At 33.6% G+C, this 19,373-nt stretch overlaps 1 long non-coding RNA gene across 1 annotated transcript; it reads left to right on the top strand.

Annotated features, from left to right (window-relative positions):
* The first annotated feature begins 4,758 nt into the window (after positions 1-4,758).
* Positions 4,759-7,687, top strand: LOC148779085 (uncharacterized). The gene is made up of 3 exons (XR_016048222.1): positions 4,759-4,873; positions 5,206-5,916; positions 7,352-7,687. It is a non-coding gene; the product is annotated as an uncharacterized LOC148779085 (long non-coding RNA).
* Positions 7,688-19,373: the final 11,686 nt, after the last annotated feature.

Below are 19,373 nucleotides of genomic sequence, written 5' to 3'. Positions count from 1 at the left end.
GTATATGTACAAAAGGTTTATATACAGACTAATGTATAAGACCATGTATATACTTATTATCAGTGATAAATACAATTATTAGCACAATTTGTGTACATATTGATATATAGCAATATATATCAATGCTTTCAGTGTATATATATATATATATATATATATATATATATATATATATATATATACTGATGTATATAATTGTACTACACATTAGTTATCAGCTATATATACAGTTATTAGTGTACAAAAAATATAATGATATGTGTGTGCGTGTGTGATGTCTGTATCTATACGATGTATATATATTGATATGTTTGTATGTAAAGTAAATAATTGTCTATATATAGTGCACCAATATATACAATTTTTTATACATTGCGGTATATGACCATATATACACTTATTATCAGTTTATAAAGTTATTAACGTATGTGTACACTGATTTATATACTACAGACACACACACACTCATACTAACACTCACGCTCACACTCACACCCACACTCACACTCACACTCTCATACTCACTCACACTCACACTCACAATCACAGAAATATATGTTACACATATATGCGTATTGTGTATAGACTGATGTGTGTTTATATACGATATGTATATATTGATATATTTATGCATGTGTGTATGCTTGCTATCAGTTATATACAATTATCAATGCATATATACATTGAAATACATGCGCACATGCACCTTTACGCATTGATAGTGCATAAATACATTTCTATTTACAGTGATATATATGATCATATAATACACTAGTTTATACAGTTATTAGTTTATATAGACGCTGATATGTTTATACACACACTCATGTGCATATGTCTAGATGATATATATTTAAACTAATGTATAAGACCATGTATATACTTATGATCAGTGATATATACAGTGATCCGCATAATTTCTGTACGTATTGATGCAAAGCAATATATACCATTTTTTTCACTATATATAATCATATAATACATTAGTTATTTGATATACATTAGTTATACTGATGCATATTACAACACAATACATAAGTTATCTGCTATATATACAGTTATTAGTGTGTAAAAAATACAACGCTATGTGTGTGTGTGTGCGTGATGTCTGTATATATACGATGTGTATAAACTGATATGTGTGTATGTGTAAAATGCATAACTGTATATATACATTGCACTAATATATGTATTTCTATATACATTGAAGTATATGACTATATATGCACTTATTATCATTTTATACATATATTAACATATATGTCCACTGATTTATATACTATACACACTCACACAATTGCCATACACTCACTTACACACACAAACACACACTCACACTCACACTCACACACACACTCTCACACTCACACTCACACTCACAGATATATATACTACACATATATGCATGTTATGTATGACGTGATGTGTGTATATATACGATATGTATATACTCATATGTTTATGCGTGTATGTATACAATTGATTGCTATCAGTTATATACAATTATCAATGTATATATACATTGCTACGTGCACGCACATGCACCCTTACACGTTGATACGTGCACATATATCATCTAATGTATATAAAATACGTATATTAATTAGTGTATACATACACAATATATATACACTTATCAACGCGTTAGGGTGCATGTGCGTACACATATCAATGTATATATACATTGATAATTGTATATAAATGATAGCAAGCAACTATATAAACAAATAATAAGTGTATATATATGGTCATAAACATCAGTGTATATAGAAATGTATATATTAGTGCACTATATATATATATATATATATATATATATATATATATATATATATATATATATATATATATATAGTTATGCACTTTACCCAAACACACATATGTATATATACAAACATCACACACACGCGTATCAATGTAGTTTGTATACACTAATAATTGTATAGATTGCTAATAACTAATGTATTGTATGGTTCATGCATCAATATATATATATATATATATATATATATATATATGTATATATATATATATATATATATATATATATATATATATATATATATATATATATATATATATATATATATATACATATATATATATATATATATATACATATATATATATATATATATATATATATATATATATATATATATATATTAAAAACAATGGTATATATTGTTATACATCAATACATACAAAACATATGCTAATAACTTTATATATCACTGATAATTAGTATATATGTGGTCTTATGCAATAATGTTTATATAAAACCTTTATACATATACATATGAGTGTACGTATATACATATCAGTGTACATATACGTTAAAAACTGTATAAACTGATAAAACCTGTCTATATGGTCCTATATATCAATGTATATAGAAATGTATGTATGCACTATCAATGCGAAAGGTTGCGTGTGCGTGTGCGTGTGCATATCAATGTATATATAACTAATAACAAGTTTATATATACACGCATAAATATATCAGTATATACATATCATATATATATACACACTATATAGACATATATAAACTACTCATATATATTGTTTATATGGCCATATATATACACTCATAAATACATCAGTATACACATATATATATCTGTATATACATATCGTTTATATGGTCATATATATCATTGTATATAGAATGCATGTATTAGTATATACATACACAACATATATGTACCTATCACTGATAACTAATGTATTGCATACATCAATATGTACACAAATTGCGCTAATAACAGTATATATCACTGATAATAAGTATATACATGATCTTATATATTACTGTATATATAAAAACTTTACACATATATACATATACACTAATAACTGTATCAAATGATAATCAGTGTCAATATAGTCATATATATCAATCAATATAGAAATGTTTGTATGAACTTATCAATACGTAAAGGTGCATGTGTGTGCACATATCAGTATATATATATACAAAAAAACATATGAGTATATATACATATCGTAAATATACATACATCAGTTCATACACAACACGCATATATGTCTAGTATATATATATATATGTGTGTGTGTGTGTGTGTGTGTGTGTGTGTGTAGTATACAAATCTGGGTACATATACACTAATAACTGTATAAACTGATAATAATTGTATATATGGTCATATACATTAATGTACATACAGTTATTAAAACAATTTTTGTATATATTGATGTATAGCAATACATACCATTGCTTTTAGTGTATATATATATACTGATGCATATAACCACACAATAAATTAGTTATAAGCTATATATACAATTATAAGTGTGTAAAAAATATATCCATATGTGTATGTGAAGGCTGTATATATACGATATATATATACTGATATGTGTGTACGAGTAAAGTTTATAACTGCATATATATAATGCACTAATATATATACATTGATGTACATGATCGTGTAAACACTTATTGTATATTTATACAATTATTAGCATATATGTACACTAATTTTTATACCACACACACACACACACACACACACACACACACACACACACATAAATATATATATATGTATATTGATATGAGAAAAATTATTCTGAATGCTTATAGGTGAAAATGAACAGTGATTTCGCCTACCCCTATCACCGTCCAAAGTTAATCGCACAGTCACGATTGTTTGGTAGTATTTCATTTTTCAATTTTTTTCTACAAATCAGAATGCTCTGAAAATTGGAGCATGTGTACATCTTAGTGAGCCCACCTAATAAAAATATAAAAATAATAATTCGTGAAACAAAAATTAACCAAAGTACCCCTGAAACATTTTGAGGGACACAACACACATATATGTGTAATATATATATCTATGAGTGTGAGTGTGAGTGTGAGTGTGAGGGTGTGTATGACTGTGTGGAAATATAATATATCCAAAGTTGGATAGACTACGTCAGTGGTGAGCTCTCTCTTTCTTGCAGTGGGTGCATGTGTGCGTGTGTGAGCCCGTGTATTCTTATTTTCTTCTGCATCCAGTCATTACTATAAATGCCAATTTGCTAACAAGAAATGCCAATTTTTGAGGTTTAAAGTACTCTGTCTTAGAGGGGAACTTATAATGAGCTGGAGTATAACTAGTTGTTTGTTTCTTAGGTATCTTGATACGATACAAAAGGCTACAGATGAAGATATTGTACTGGAGCATACTTATGTATGAACAATTCTTTGTGCGTACTAGTGAAAAGAAGGCAAAGGTGACCTTGACTTTTGTGCCATATTTTGATGGGGATTACTTTTCTAGAAGGGAAGATTGTATTATTGCTAATATTGATAAAGAAGATGGTGAAAAATGACAAAAGAGTGGAAAAAGACCACCTTCAAAAGTGGCTACAAAATATTCAACCCAAGCTATTGTTGCGAATGATACTGCAAAGGAAGCACTCTTGACACAGAAAGTACGGACCAATTTTCTTTTAGCTATATCTTTCAAAACCATTCTTTTTTTTTTTTGCTACTTGAACTGTTATATATTAAACATTCTTGACCACTTGTCAAAAAACCACATTTGTCCTCAGATGCCACTTTTTTACAAAGATAACATCATTAATTAGTTAACTTGCCATTTTCTTGGGATCTTTAACATTCTTTCCACCTTTTAAGGGTTTGTGTGGTTCTTTCTTTGTTAGTTTGTTCATCTTATTGAATGTAATGCTAATTTACATTGTATTTCCTTTGCCAGCTTGGAGATTCCATTCGTCAGAAGAGGGAGGATTTTATTGTGGTTCACATGCAGCATGCATGCAAGTACTGTGGTGAATTTGAATTATCTAGGAAGCTCCGGGTTTGTATGTTGTGTGAAAATTTTTATCTTTGTGAGAAGTAAGTGCTTATTTTGATATAGTGAATGATTTTTTACAATTTACCCTTCTAAGTGAATTATGTCTTTCAAATGTTGGTCTTAAGATAAACTCGCATGATTCTGGAAAATCATATCATCTATGTTTTATTAAGAATAGAAAAGAAAAGCTTTCGTAAACTGAATGAATGCCATAGAATTTAATTGCAAAAATGCACTATAGTGGATATTTTAAAGAACTTATAATTTCACCTTTTAATTCGGTCAGTATGCGATGCAATATCTATTTGAATCAAAAGCAGTTTTTAACTTTTAAATGATGAAAATGTTAACTAATTTTTTGTTTATCTTGAAGTTGTTATGAGGCCGAACAAAATGTTGATTGCAAGAATCGAATTCCCTGTAACAGAAGGGGAAGGCATTCCTTTTCTCCTATAAGTAGAGCAATTGGACATGAAGTCTCATCTAAATTTCATCATACATGGATTATCTTATGCGCATTTCAACTTTTAATATTTTATAGATTTCTTAAATGTGACTGTATAGTATGGTGGACTATATAAAAATCATGGTCCATTGGGTCATTGCAAACCACTTTGAAAGATGGGCCATGATGGAGTGTGTGTTGGGTTCACTTGAACTGACATGGAAACCTTACTTCTCTCCATCACTCTCCATCCCATCAATGGAGGTTGATGATCCAATCGACATTGCTTTACCCATTTCCATTTTATTAGGTTATATTTACCCTTACTAAATTCTATTTACAGCTTCATTTAGCTTTTTGATCGCTATGCTTTTGGCTATATTAACACCACATATTAACTCCTTGCAGGTTGAGATGAATGATCCTCCTTCAAGTACCAAGGACAAAGATGGTATTTTGCAAAGTGAAATATTGTATACACCACAAGCCTTCTTAGGCTTCTGTGTAGATAATCATTTACAGTTTGATACCTTACGTCGTGCAAAGCATTCCTCTTTTGTGATCATTGATACTGTTCATGACAATTTCCGCAAGAGCTTACATTGTCAGCCACTGAAGGGTCAAGCGGAAAATAACGAGGTGAGCAGAAAAGGGGTTTGTTGAACATTCCTGTTAAAATATGTTGCTAAGTTGAATCACTATAAAGTTGTGAAAGGACCCATTCTGGGGTTTATATGGATTGATAAATATGTAGTTAGTTACATTTGTTTTACCATGGGCAAAGTATATTCTAATCCACTGCAGTATGGTAAAACCCCGGTCATGTTGGATCTTCCATATACATTGAAGTGATGGACAGTGATAGAGATTGACGTGGAGCCACTCACCTGAGGGTGGTTGCCACTGTTCCTCCATCATTATCCATGGCTTTAGTGGAGGGTGAATGGGGATTTCTACAATGTATTGGGTTATGTCATAATTTCCCTTGACCATGTATATACCATTGTTTTCCCATGATGAATATTCCTTCGAAGATTGTATGATTTTTTTGTAACATGAGTCATGAGAGTGCATTGCATATTACAACATGATTTAGGAAAATCAGAGAAGGAAAATAAAACATAAAAAAATCTTTTATGAGACCCAAAATTCAATACTTCTAGTTTTGTTTTCCTTCTTACATATTTATAAAAGTAACCTTAAGTCACTTTCCCCATAAGAAACCCTAGTCACTATTAAATCTTAGCCCTTCATCTTCTCAAATTAAATTCCAACTCTATCCCTCAGTTCTCTATAACATAAAGGGACTTATTTACCGAAGATAACTAAAAAAATTAAATGATCAAATGAACCCAATCTCATCTCTGAAGAAAAAAGCAAAATCAACAAATCTACCTGTTACCTTTCATGCACACACATGGGAAAGGGGTTCTAATAGTTATTTTACAGCCTTGGATTTCATGATCTCTTTACTCAGCTTCAAATAAAGTTGGATCTTGCTCTTCATCTTGGGTGAGCAATGCCAATATCCCAATTGTTTTGAACTTGAAGAACTTTTCAATGGTTGTGCTAACTCTAGCTGATGCAATGTCTGAGCAATGGAGAAATGGAAAAGGCATTTGAAAGATGTGATCCAGACATGATAGGGAGCTATCCTTACTAGATCACTTTCAAATGCTAATCCAGTTGAGAGCACTGAAGAACAAGGGATGGTCGCTTTCCCCCCCCCCCCCCCCCCCCCCCCCCCCCCCCCCACCATATTAATCTAAAGTTTTATATCTATCCCCACCCCCAACACCCCCCCCTACTGGCGTTATTATTCTGAAGTTTTAAATATCTCTCCCCACCCCCCCACCTTATCGGTGTCTAATATCATATGCATCATCAAACTTAATGCTCTCTTGTGGTTTAATCTGAGGAGTCCTAAACATCTCTTTCTCTCTCTCTCTCTCTCTCTCTCTCTCTCTCTCTCTCTCGCAAATCCATCTCAACAATGTCATTTTTCCTTTGTTTGCCTGATTAAAGGTTTTCATTTGCACTAGTTAACATTATAAATTTGCCTATGTATTATCAGCTTGAAGGATCAAAAGTCGAATTCCAATAGGAGATTGGTGTAAAAGAAGAAGAACCGACCTTTCATTGCCTTACGAGTTGCAGAGGTAGGAGGAAAGAAATAAAACCAAAAGAGGTCGCTGATTCATTCAATATTTGCTTTGATCTTCACTTGAAGTTGCTGTGTATAACAATTAATTTGCAATACTCCCTTGTTATCCCTCTATCTATCTATCTATCTATCTATCTATTTGTCTGTCTATCAATCCATCCATCTGTCCATTTCCATCTATTTATTTGTCTCTTCATGTATTAGCCATGACATTGTATATTATAATTTAATCTGATAATTATTTTCTGCATTCATTTTTCTGAATTCATTTTCTGATCTCACTTTAAAGATGGACAATTGTACAATACTCAAAAGGAAAATATTCCACACCCATTGCATGATACTTGAAAGAAGGTATTCCCTACTGAAACTTGTCTAAGAACAAGAAGTTTTTTAGCTTTTCAACAGGTTCTTGGAATGTGATGGGCATTTGGGGATTGAATTTTAGTAACTGTATGTATGTGAAACCATAAATGACGGTCCCCCGACTCATCTATTTATATAAGTCCTCCCTCCAAAATCCATCTCATCTTCGAGATGGATTCTAGATCCAAAATTTTAGTAGTTGAGAATCTCCATCACGGTGAATATGAATCTAAAAAAAGAATAACTTTTAAAAATAAAATATGATATTTTTGAGATGGATGTTTGATGCATCAAGGGGGCGCATATGACATGCGTCCCCTGATGCACGAAACACTTTTCCTACCGTAAATCTAGCGTTTTTGATAACCAAAGGCTTCTTAATGAATGTACTTGCAAAACTACTATATTTTCAAGGGAAAGTATACAATGAGACCATTTACCTTTGGTACATGGTGGTCACAAATAATCTTGACCATTAGATGTAAAATTCGGTGGTATATTTAATTCATTGACCGAGCTCTAGGTTCATAAAATTTTTCGAACTTTGTGACACCCTCAAGCTATCAAGTTTAACATCGGATGGTTATAAGTAATTGTGACCTCATTATACTAAAGTTTAATAGTTTCATTGTATAGAATCCTTATTCTTAAAGGTTCTTTGTGGCGAGCGGTTAACTAAGAGGGTTGGCAATGGGTCACACAGTCCGGCCTGATTCCAAAAGAGGTAGGCTGCGAGCCACAAAATATGGCCTGAGGACCAGGTCACTGTGGCTCAAGGGCCGAGTCTACCGGGGCCAGACCATGCCAGGCTTGATGTTTCTCCTTAAAGACTTCTTTTTTTTTTTTCTTTTTTTTTTTAAATAGTCTATGTGACCTATCTTGGCTTGAGCCAATATCCCTTTGACCCAGTCTTGGCAATGCCGGGCTGGGCTGGCAATGGGCTGGCCCGATCCATTGCTAGCCCTAAACATCTCACTGACGGGCCTTGACTATCATGACATAACAAACTCCAATCATTTTTCCCTTGATTTTTGTGCAAATCTAATTTTCACAACTATAACCAGTGCTTTTTCTGCATCGATAGAGGTTAAATGTTGATGATTATTTCTAATAATGTAATGTAGTAACTACTCTTTAAAGGCCCACATGCCAACACTCTCTCTCTCTCTCTCTCCTTGCATTGTGTATGTTCAGGAGCATACTATACATTTACTCCATCGGGTGAAACATTTATTTTAAAGAATTTTTTTTGCATTTGATTTGAAATTTTGCATTCCATCTAATTATAGTTAAATGATTATTTTCAAATTATAATTATTTTCAAATAAAAAAATTGTAGATTTTGAGTTCTTTAACATCTAGATCATATCCTCCAAAAATTGGATGGTTCCAATGCAATCTTGGGATTCTATTCTTTTTAGGCACATAGAGAGTGTATTTTTTTTTTTTGGGATAATATCCTCTAATTTTCTATTTTTAACTTTTATATCTCATTAGACCCAAGAATTGAAAATATTACTTGTAAGCAAAATGACTTCATCTTTTTTATCTTCCAACCTCCTAAACCCTTTTGACCATGTATTATTGGCCTCAATAACTTATGAAATGATTCTATCTCTTTCTCTCTCTAAAACTCCATCTCTCGCTTAAATCATCGAATGTCTCTCTCTCAAAAGTTAATTTCTCTCTAAAACCCAAACTCTGTCTCTCTCTCTCACACTCAAAACTCCATCTCTCTTCCTAAAACTCAAACTTCACCTTTCTCTCTCTAAAACTCCATCTCTCTAAAACCCAAACTCCATCTCTCTTTCACACATAAGAATTATGCTCGTGTTCGAGCTCAAGCTAAACCCCTTGACTGGTAAACTCACCGAGAAGCGAAGAGAGAGAGATGAGTTTTAGAGAGAGAGTGACGTAGTTTAAATAGGGCGTCATTTTAGTGTTTGTTTGGGTCAAAATTTTATGGTTAAAGGGGTCCAAGGGATTGTAAAATAGAAAAGATGAAGGCATTTTGCTAACAAGCAATATTTTCATTTCTTGAATCTCATGAGATATGAAAGTTAAAAATAGGGGATAAGGAGATATTTTCCTTTTTTTTCTTTTCTTTGGTATTAATTTCCTTGTTTTAGATATCACATCTCCAACGATATATATATTACACATATATATATTACACATATATATACATATATTACACATATATATATCTAAAACATATATATATTACATATACACACACACACACACACACACATACACACATATATATATATATATATATATATATATATATAACATATATTACACATATATATATCTAAAACATATCCAACGACAATTTTATGTGCATATCCAACGATATATATATATATATATATATATATATATATATATATATATATATATATTACACAGATATATATGTAAAACACACACACACACACACACACACACAAACACACACACACACACACACACATATATATATATATATATATCGTTGGATATGTGTAATATATATATGTATATATTACACACACACACACACACACACACACACACACACACACACACACATATATATATATATATATATATATATATATATATATATATATATATATATATATATATATATATATATATATATATAAAGCATATCCTTGTTTTAGATGTGCAAGTATAGGAAATATTCTATTTTTAACGACAATTTTATGCGCATAATGGAGAAGGAGGCTTTATGGAGGAAGACCCGGATGATAATCCTTGCTAAACTTGCCAAGGCCAAGAGGTTCGATCAAATAATTGATAGAAAGGGGCCATCTTAGATATTCATTGACATTGCCGTCAGCTTGGTATACGGGTCTATGACGAGCTAATTCAACTCTGGTGCACTTTTCCCACCAATCATCTCCTTCCTTCAGGAATTTCTTGGGACACATGACATCTAAAATAGGATAAAAGAGTATCAATTAATCGGAACTCATCTGCATATCATTCATATTGGTCTAAGGCTCTGACCAACTATCGATGCCTGTCATGACTTTAAGTCGAAAGTCTGACCTTACATTTCTCATATATTGGGTTAAGACTCTGACAGATCATTAATGTTTGTCATGGCTTAAGTTGAAGGTTCGATCTTATATCCATTTCTCATATGTTGGTCTAAGACTCTAATCGATGGCTCATGCCTGTTATGGCTTAAGTTGAAGGTTCGACCTTAGACTCGTATCTCATATATTACCAAGGTTCCGATTGACGACTGATGCCTGTCATGGCTTAAGCTGAAGGCTCAACCTTAGTTCCATTTATATATTGGTCTGAGATTTTGACCGATAGTTCATGCATGTTAAGGCTTAAGTCAAAGGTTTGACCTTAGACTCATTGACCGATAGTTCATGCATGTCATGGCTTAAGTAGAAAGTCCGACCTTAGGTGCATTTCTCATATATTAGGCTAAGACTCTGACAAGTGACTGGTGCTTATCATGGCTTAATTCGAAGGTTTGATCTTAGATCAATTTCTCATATATTGGTCTAAAACTCTAATCGACGGCTCATGCCTATTATGGTTTAAGTCGAAGGTTCGACCTTAAGCTCATATCTCATATATTGCCTAAGGTTTTGATGGATGATTGATGTTTGTCATGGCTTAATTCAAAGGTTCAACCTTAGATCCATTTCTCATATATTGGTCTAAGACTCTGACCAACGCCTGATGCCTGTTATAGCGGATGTTGAAGGTTCGACCTTAGGCTCACTTCTCATATTGGTCTAAGAGTATGACCAATGACAATTGCCCACCATATGGCTTAAGTCGAAGATCCGACCTTAGACTCATTTCTTATATATATATATATATATATATATATATATATATATATATATATATATTGTCTTTGGCTTTGATTGACGACTAATACCCCTTGTATGGCTCAAGTCATAGGTCTAAACCTCGGATTGATTCCAGATATATTTGTCAGAGGTTTTTGACCAACGACTAATGCTCATGATATGGCTTAGGTCATAAGTCCAACCTTGGACTTATTTCAGATATATTCATCCTAAAGCTTTGACCGACAACTAATGTTAAGGCTTTGTCTGACAACCAGTGCTCATGATATGAGTTTAGTCACAGGTCAAAGCTTTTTCACTAGCTTTTGTAGGCGAGTTGCTTGATTTGGGTTGGGTTTTTTTTAAGCATTCCCTTTGAGGCTGCCTCATGGGCCCCTTCTTCAAAGTCTTCTGAAGAAGATGAGGATATGCCAACAACCCAAAAGTGGGAAGATTGGCTGTGACTACCCTTTGCTGCCATAACGGCTAGGGGAATGTCTATTATATGATCCCTACTACCCTTAATAGCAGCAAGAAGGTCGGGATTTAGAGAGATGGATAGCTGACGAGGGAAGTTTGGGTTTGGAGAACTTATGATGTGATGTGAGTAGAGTTCTCATGGCTAACCGATATTTATAGGCACTCACATGGAAGCCGAAGGAGTGATCTCTTGGAAATAAGGGATACTGATGATAATGTGTTGAGAAATGACGATTTGATGAGTATGTTCCGCCATTAATTCAAGACTCTTAGATTAAAGGAATTCTTGAGGAAAACGAGGCATGTATGCATGACCATGATGAAAGGGATAATCGATGTCGGTAAACCACCAAATCACCTGATGTCACACACCTTTTGGGATTCTCCCACACATGTAACATTTGGGGCGGTTTTGTTGGCTGTGTTTTTAGTCACCATACAAAATAAATACATTTTAACCAGACGCATAATGAATTGAAGGTGTAATTATAAAACAAGTGCTTAACTGGTGTCAGATAGATGTCTTGACGGACAGTCGATAAGATATTAAGCGTGATCTTTGAAGATATTTCCAAAGATACAACCCTGATATGATACAACGATATGAAGATATGATATTCCCAAGACTCATCATATGAAGGCTCCAAGATGCCTTTACAGTATTGTTCATCAGTCAACTCATATATATCATGACTTATGACTAATGATAACGAGAGGAGTCAAACCATATCAATGTGAGACAAATTCTAGGATACATATACTCCTAAGGTTCATACATGTGTCTTCATAAGATATTAAAGGAATTTGATGTGGTATGACACTATCCAATCTGACGTTGGTCTAGTGTTCTCCTTGACTAACAATTGATGATAGAAGATACCTTTACCATCTCAAACGTGAGAAGAGTTTTAGGATATATATGCTCCTAAGGCCCATATATGCTTCTCCATATGATAGGTGAAATAATTTGATACAGAATGATAAATTTGATACAGAATGATAAGCTTCCTAATCCATCATCGGTCACACATGTGCATCGTGACTAATGATCGATGATAAGAGACCATGAAATCATATCAATTTGAGACAAATTATGAGATACATATACAATCCAATGGCCCATATACACCTCTCTGAATGATACTGGAGGAGTTTGGTGAGATGCGATAAGTCTCTTTGAATCCATCGTTGGCCAAGGATAAAGTGTTTGATGGATGGAGCCTAAGGAAAGCCTCATCATTTGATATCACAATGAGGTGCATCCTTGCAAATGTGATTCATGAGGTTTCATATGCCTTTAAGTCCAAGAATTATACAAAATGGGCATCATTCGGAGTTGACTTAACCCTAGCACCCGTATTCATTTAATGGTCAAGATATGCCTTGACCGACACCCCAAATTTTATGTTTGGGATGAAGTCGAGACTTTCAAGGATTCATAATTAAGGCATTATATCCCTCACCGTAAAGTTTCACAGTATTCAGAAATGGTTTAACTCCTCATCTGTATTCATTGACAATCAAGGGCCTTATACGCTGTCTGTCAAAGCCAGGATGACCTCCGGTCATCAAAGTTGAGGTTTCTCTCTATATACGAGGAGTTTTGTCATGGGTCCAGGACCATTAGATTCTTGAATTAATGCTGACCCATGACCATTAGATTCCTGACTTAATGCTTTATCACCATTAAAAGGTGCGACATTATATTAATTCTTGAGGTAGGAGCGGTTGAGCCCGCAAATCACTAATCCTACTGGCGTAATTTCTAGCAGCAAAGGGTCCACTTTGTTGAACGATATCTCTCTCATATATAATCTATTTGAAGCGAAACTTGGATCATTGGGTTCGTCTCTGGGTTCTCTACAATCTCTCCAAATTTCATGACCAAAGGGTTCATCACCAAGAAGCGGTAGAAGAAATATGCAGACATGGTAGAACTTGGCTGCAACAACTTAATCGACGATGGATACGAATAACAAAATCCCTTATTTTTCTTACACGATGTTCCTGCTGAAATCTTAGAGCTTTGAATTCGAATTCAAATGTCAAATAAGATGAACATTGACCAAGCATGTAGTTATCAACAAAGCCATCTATGAGAGCATTCACATTCAAACAAAGATACATGGTTATCGTCTATGGCTCAATTATAAAAGATAAAGGCATGTGATAAACGAATGGATAAACATGATAAGCTTTTATGCTTATCAACTATTGAAGGATTATATAAACCTCAATTCTTGATGAGGAAAGGACTTCAATTTCCTTGGATTGACCGGATTGGATCAGTTCAGCTCAGTGAGAGACTGAGACATAAACACTCTTTGATGATATTTGCATGATTGAGAGAGATAGAAGAGAGTGATTGTATTTTTCAGTAAGTTAAGGATCAGCCCATTGATACTACTGTTGTTGCTGCTACATTGCAATAATCTGATAGAGAGAGAGAGAAGCTATTAAATTTAGACTCACGATAAGCTTGATATCGAAGGAGCAGACCATCCATATGATACCTCTGCATAAAGTCAGGTATATAGGCTCATGATGGCCTTGGTATTGACTTATTTGATGTGTGTTTGTATATTTTCCTTTCCTAGAATCATATGTATAGACTTCAAGGCCCGAATCTAGCTTTCAGGCTGATGTAAATTGTAACATAGGTTCAAGCCTATGGAACTCTTCCGCTCTCAGTATGATAGGTAAAGCCTGTATTTCTATGATATGGAATACATGGGTGAATTTGACCTCGAATGTGTTTGCTCTCTGGTAGTTCATTAGGAGTCATGATGTTTTTTTTAAACATTTGAAATTAATGTTGCACATTTTTCAGAGCGACCAGACCGAAGTGAAGTGAAGCTTGGTACTGTCGTTTCAGTTAGATTTGGGCCGCTTCAATCAAATTTGGGTATGATTCAAGCCGATTTTGCTGAAGCTTGGCCTCTTCGGCCTAAGCAAAGAAATATCTATATAAAAATATTTTTTATTTTTTCATTTTTTTGAAATTTTTATTTTTTCATTATTTTTATTTATTTTAAATATATATCTTATTTATTTATTAAATTAAAAATATTTGAAGTCTTCCCCCGATCGGCTAAAGCACTGAATTGCTTCATTTTCTCACCAAATCGAAGACGACTCCGAAGAGAATCTGACAACATTGTGCACATATAATTTTCTAAACAATATAAACCAACTCCAAACATTACATGATCAACTCTCTATACCACAAAACATTTAAAAACTCAAAATTACAGCAAATAAGTGAAAAGTATCAAGGGGAAGCCAATTGTCAAACCCTTTGTGCCAAGATCACATAAGCAGACCTTTTGGGGTCTTAATTTTGTCCCATGTATGACAGCACGGACTGTGATACAAAGGACTTGTTTCACTTATGTGACGGCAAGCTTATGCTCAATTATTAACCACTTTATTAGCTTCAAAATGAGAGACATAAATGTACTTTTGATGATAATGTTGATAAAAACAATGAGCATAGACATCTTATGATGTATGGGAGTATATGACCATAGACAAGAGAAAACAAGTATTGATTCACAAGGGAAATGCTTTAGGATCAAATGACTGTGATGGGACATTCAAAGAATCACTAAATGCTTGCTAGTATGCATGAAATATCTCATATAATTCTAAGAGAAATTAGATTAACAAAATGGTAGAGAAAGTGGTGTCTAAATTCAAGATTGAAAACTAGACTATGCACATTACGTGGTGTGGATGCATAGTTTTACAAGGTAATCAAAGATCACAAACACTCGAGCATAAAAGGAGAAAATTTTTATTGTAATCACAAATTTACAGCAATAAAAAGACAGAAGAAATACTCTAAAAATAAAAGAGTAGAGGCTATGGGGATCACCTTAAGTATGGAGCATCAAGTGGGCTAGACACCGTAAAGAACTCAAATGGCCATATCTATATTTGCTCAAAAGGAAATGAAGCCATTTCAAAAATTTCACCTGACCTTAGCCAATAGATGATGCCACACCAAACTGTGATTTATACTATGATTATCATCCAAGACTTAAGGCCTAAGCCAAAATTTCATGATGTATCCTCAACCCTAGACACATGTGAAAAAAAACTACATGAGTGCCATCTAAAGCGTGTGACAAAATTACTCACTTAAGTAATAGAACTATTTTTCATTTAAACTATATAAAACTCCTTATTATAAAACACACAAATTCCAAGGAAAGACATCTAAGGGGGTTTTATGTTAAAGGCATGTCGGTCCCATGAGGTACCCTGTGTCACCTTATAGCCACTTGGATAGTACGTGTGGCCTCCACTAGCTTTCCTTGATTGAAATATACCCCAAATAAATTAAAAAACCTCATATTCTTGCTCCAAAAAAATTTTAAAAATTGCCAAAATTTCTCCAAAATCTCAAAATCATTTTTCATATAAAAAAAATACTTATTTTGATATCAAAACAAAATTGGACAAGAGGTAAATGATATCTATGGGTTGAAATTTTAGTATCAGAGTACTGCACTGCGCTAGTTCGGGATGATGGTCCATTCACTTGGAATGACGTAACAAGCCTATAATCCAAAGGCTCTGGTAAGGGCGCATAATATGGTTTATCAATGTCATCCCAATCAATTTTCCAATACTTTTAGGTGTGAGTGAATTACAGGTGCGCTCCTGGGGACATAGAAACAATAATATATAGGGTCCCTGCACATGTGTACCAGCTCTTCCTAGTTGGATAATTACACTTAGAAGAGTGGCTTCTTGCGCAATTGTGAGTGCAAATGCCACAAGTTGTTCTCGTATCAGAGTGTGGACTCATTCCCTATGAGTCATGACCATCCCATGTAGGGTTATTATACTTAGATATTGGGGTTCTTATTTCCTTTTAGTTCTCTTAACCCTATCCAACACATAATCACATGAGGCATATAGTCTAAGTATATCAATGACTTAGAGGCGACCCTCACACTTCTAAAAGCATTGATCAACAACCGCATATAAGAAGAACAATGACCTTCCAAAATAACTCCCACAAAACAAGTATTTGTAATGATGTTAGGACAACATGAAACATTAGGATCCCACACAATCCATAAACCCCCACAGGCACCGACATAATCCGCCCCACAAAAAATAACAAACCCAAAATCCAAATCTCCTTAACAATAAAAAGAGACGGATTTGGTAATTTAGTTTCATGCAATAACAAAACATCAACTTATATTTATGGACAAGAAGCTTTACGTCCTTCTTACGATGCAACTCATCGAGGCCCCGAACATTCCAACTTATTAGCTTCATTTTGGTGCATAAGTAGCTCCATTTTCGACAAGCTCCTCACCTTCCCAGCGGATATGGAGGTACATGATTCTACGGGTTCCATTACACTGTCATCACTTAGGATGATCAAACCACCACCACCTTGATCCATTTTTTGAGCTGCAAGGCTAGGCGATGATCTTGTAGGTTGGGAATACTCTTGGCAATCCCTTTGCCCTCAGCTTTTGTCTTCTCAGCAGGAGTCTCGATGACCTTGTCTCCCACCTTACTTCTTCTTCCTCCTTGGCCCTCTAGACCTTTCCTCATAAAGCATCTGCAACCTGTCTATTCAGAGCATTGAAAGTCACTCCCATGTCCCCAAGGATACTTTCAAAATCCTCATATTCATCACCATCAGATGAGAGAACTTGTCATCCTTAAAAGAAATCAACTCTAGGTTCTCAGCTGGGAAAACATTTAACGGGGGAATCATCAATGCTTCCTCAATAGAACCATCCATCGCCACCATAGTTTGAACTTGTTGAGGGTCCACAATAGCATTACTAGGATTCTCTGTTTGCATTTCTTCTTCATGTTCAAGATTAGTAAGAGGCGGTCTCTACTGCTCTGTTGAAGGGTTCCCTTCTTAACAACCAGTCTAAATGGTAGGAGTTTTTTCGGTGCCATGGTATTCAAGAAGCTAGAAAATGTCCACAAAAAATTACTATTAAACTTAAGCAAACACTGCGCCAAACGGATTGCGTCTTCTTCCCTCAGAGATGTAGTTACAAAAAATTACTATTAAACTTAAGCAAACACTTTTTTGTAGTTAAAAAAATGGATTACTTTCCAATGAATTTTCTTAAGAACTCTTTTAACTTCTAACTCATCATTATGACAAAAGATAAATCCAAACTTCTTAACCGGTGGATCATAAGAAAGCTATCATGCTCTACCAGCCTAGTCGCTCAAATAAAAAAGGTCATTAGACGGGGAACAAAAAGGACCAACCAACAATAAAGCAATATGCTTGGAAGTATGAGAACCGCACTACATCTGAATTAAACAAAAAAAAAAATTTGACTCTTAAGGGAAAACGAGCTAAGATATAATTTAAGCTTTTAACTTAGTCCACTTTTGATTGTGAAATCTAGGCGAAGGAACTCATTTTTTTTTCTTGAAATTTATATCAAAGAAATGAACTTTCAACTTAGTTCACTTTTGATTGTGAAATTTAGGCGAAGGAACTCATTTTTTTTCTCCTGAAATTTATATCAAATAAATCAGTCTTGTAATCCAGGAAATTCAAGTATGTTGGACACCTACAAGAGTACCATTGTAGGTCCCTTCTATGTGTATGTGGAAGGGACCGCATCATTTCCAGATTTCTATTCTTTTTTCTTTTTCTCAAATTTTTTTTTGTTTGAGGTGTCACCATCTTCAGATTGGAAACTTGTTGTATGCACCAGGGGACAAATTCTTAAATTTGTATTCCCAGAGGCATAAAACATCTATCTTAAAGATGGATTCATATGGGTAGTTTCTCTCGAAAAAAGTTATAACCAATGGTCTAAATATTTCATCCATAAAATTATCTGTTTCAGCTTTTAAAATTTGTTTTTCTAATAAATTCATGATATCCATGTTAAAGGTTATATATTCCTTAAAAATTAGGTCTAAAATTTATCTCAAAAATGTATTTTTAAGAGATGACTCATCTCTATATATGAGTCCCTATGAGTCCCATGACTCGTAGAAACCCTTTCCTTTTTTAATTACTACGTCTCCATAAATAACATGTGGAAAATTGTTTCATATGGATTGGACAACATTTCTACATATGCGGTTCAGAATGTTTAAAGCATCCATTTTAAAGATAAATATAAAATAATACAAACTAATGGTCTAAATATTTTCTTATTAGATTTATTAATTTTAATTTTTAAAATTTATTTATTTAAGTCTTAAAATCCATCTGAAAAATAGATTTATCAACA

Source organism: Amborella trichopoda, chromosome 13 (genome assembly GCF_054954075.1).
Source record: "Amborella trichopoda isolate Santa Cruz 75 chromosome 13, AtrichopodaSantaCruz75HAP2 v2.0, whole genome shotgun sequence".
In the NCBI taxonomy this organism is placed as follows: domain Eukaryota; kingdom Viridiplantae; phylum Streptophyta; class Magnoliopsida; order Amborellales; family Amborellaceae; genus Amborella; species Amborella trichopoda.
Note: the sequence above shows the minus strand (reverse complement) of the source record. Positions and strands in the feature narration are given on the sequence as shown.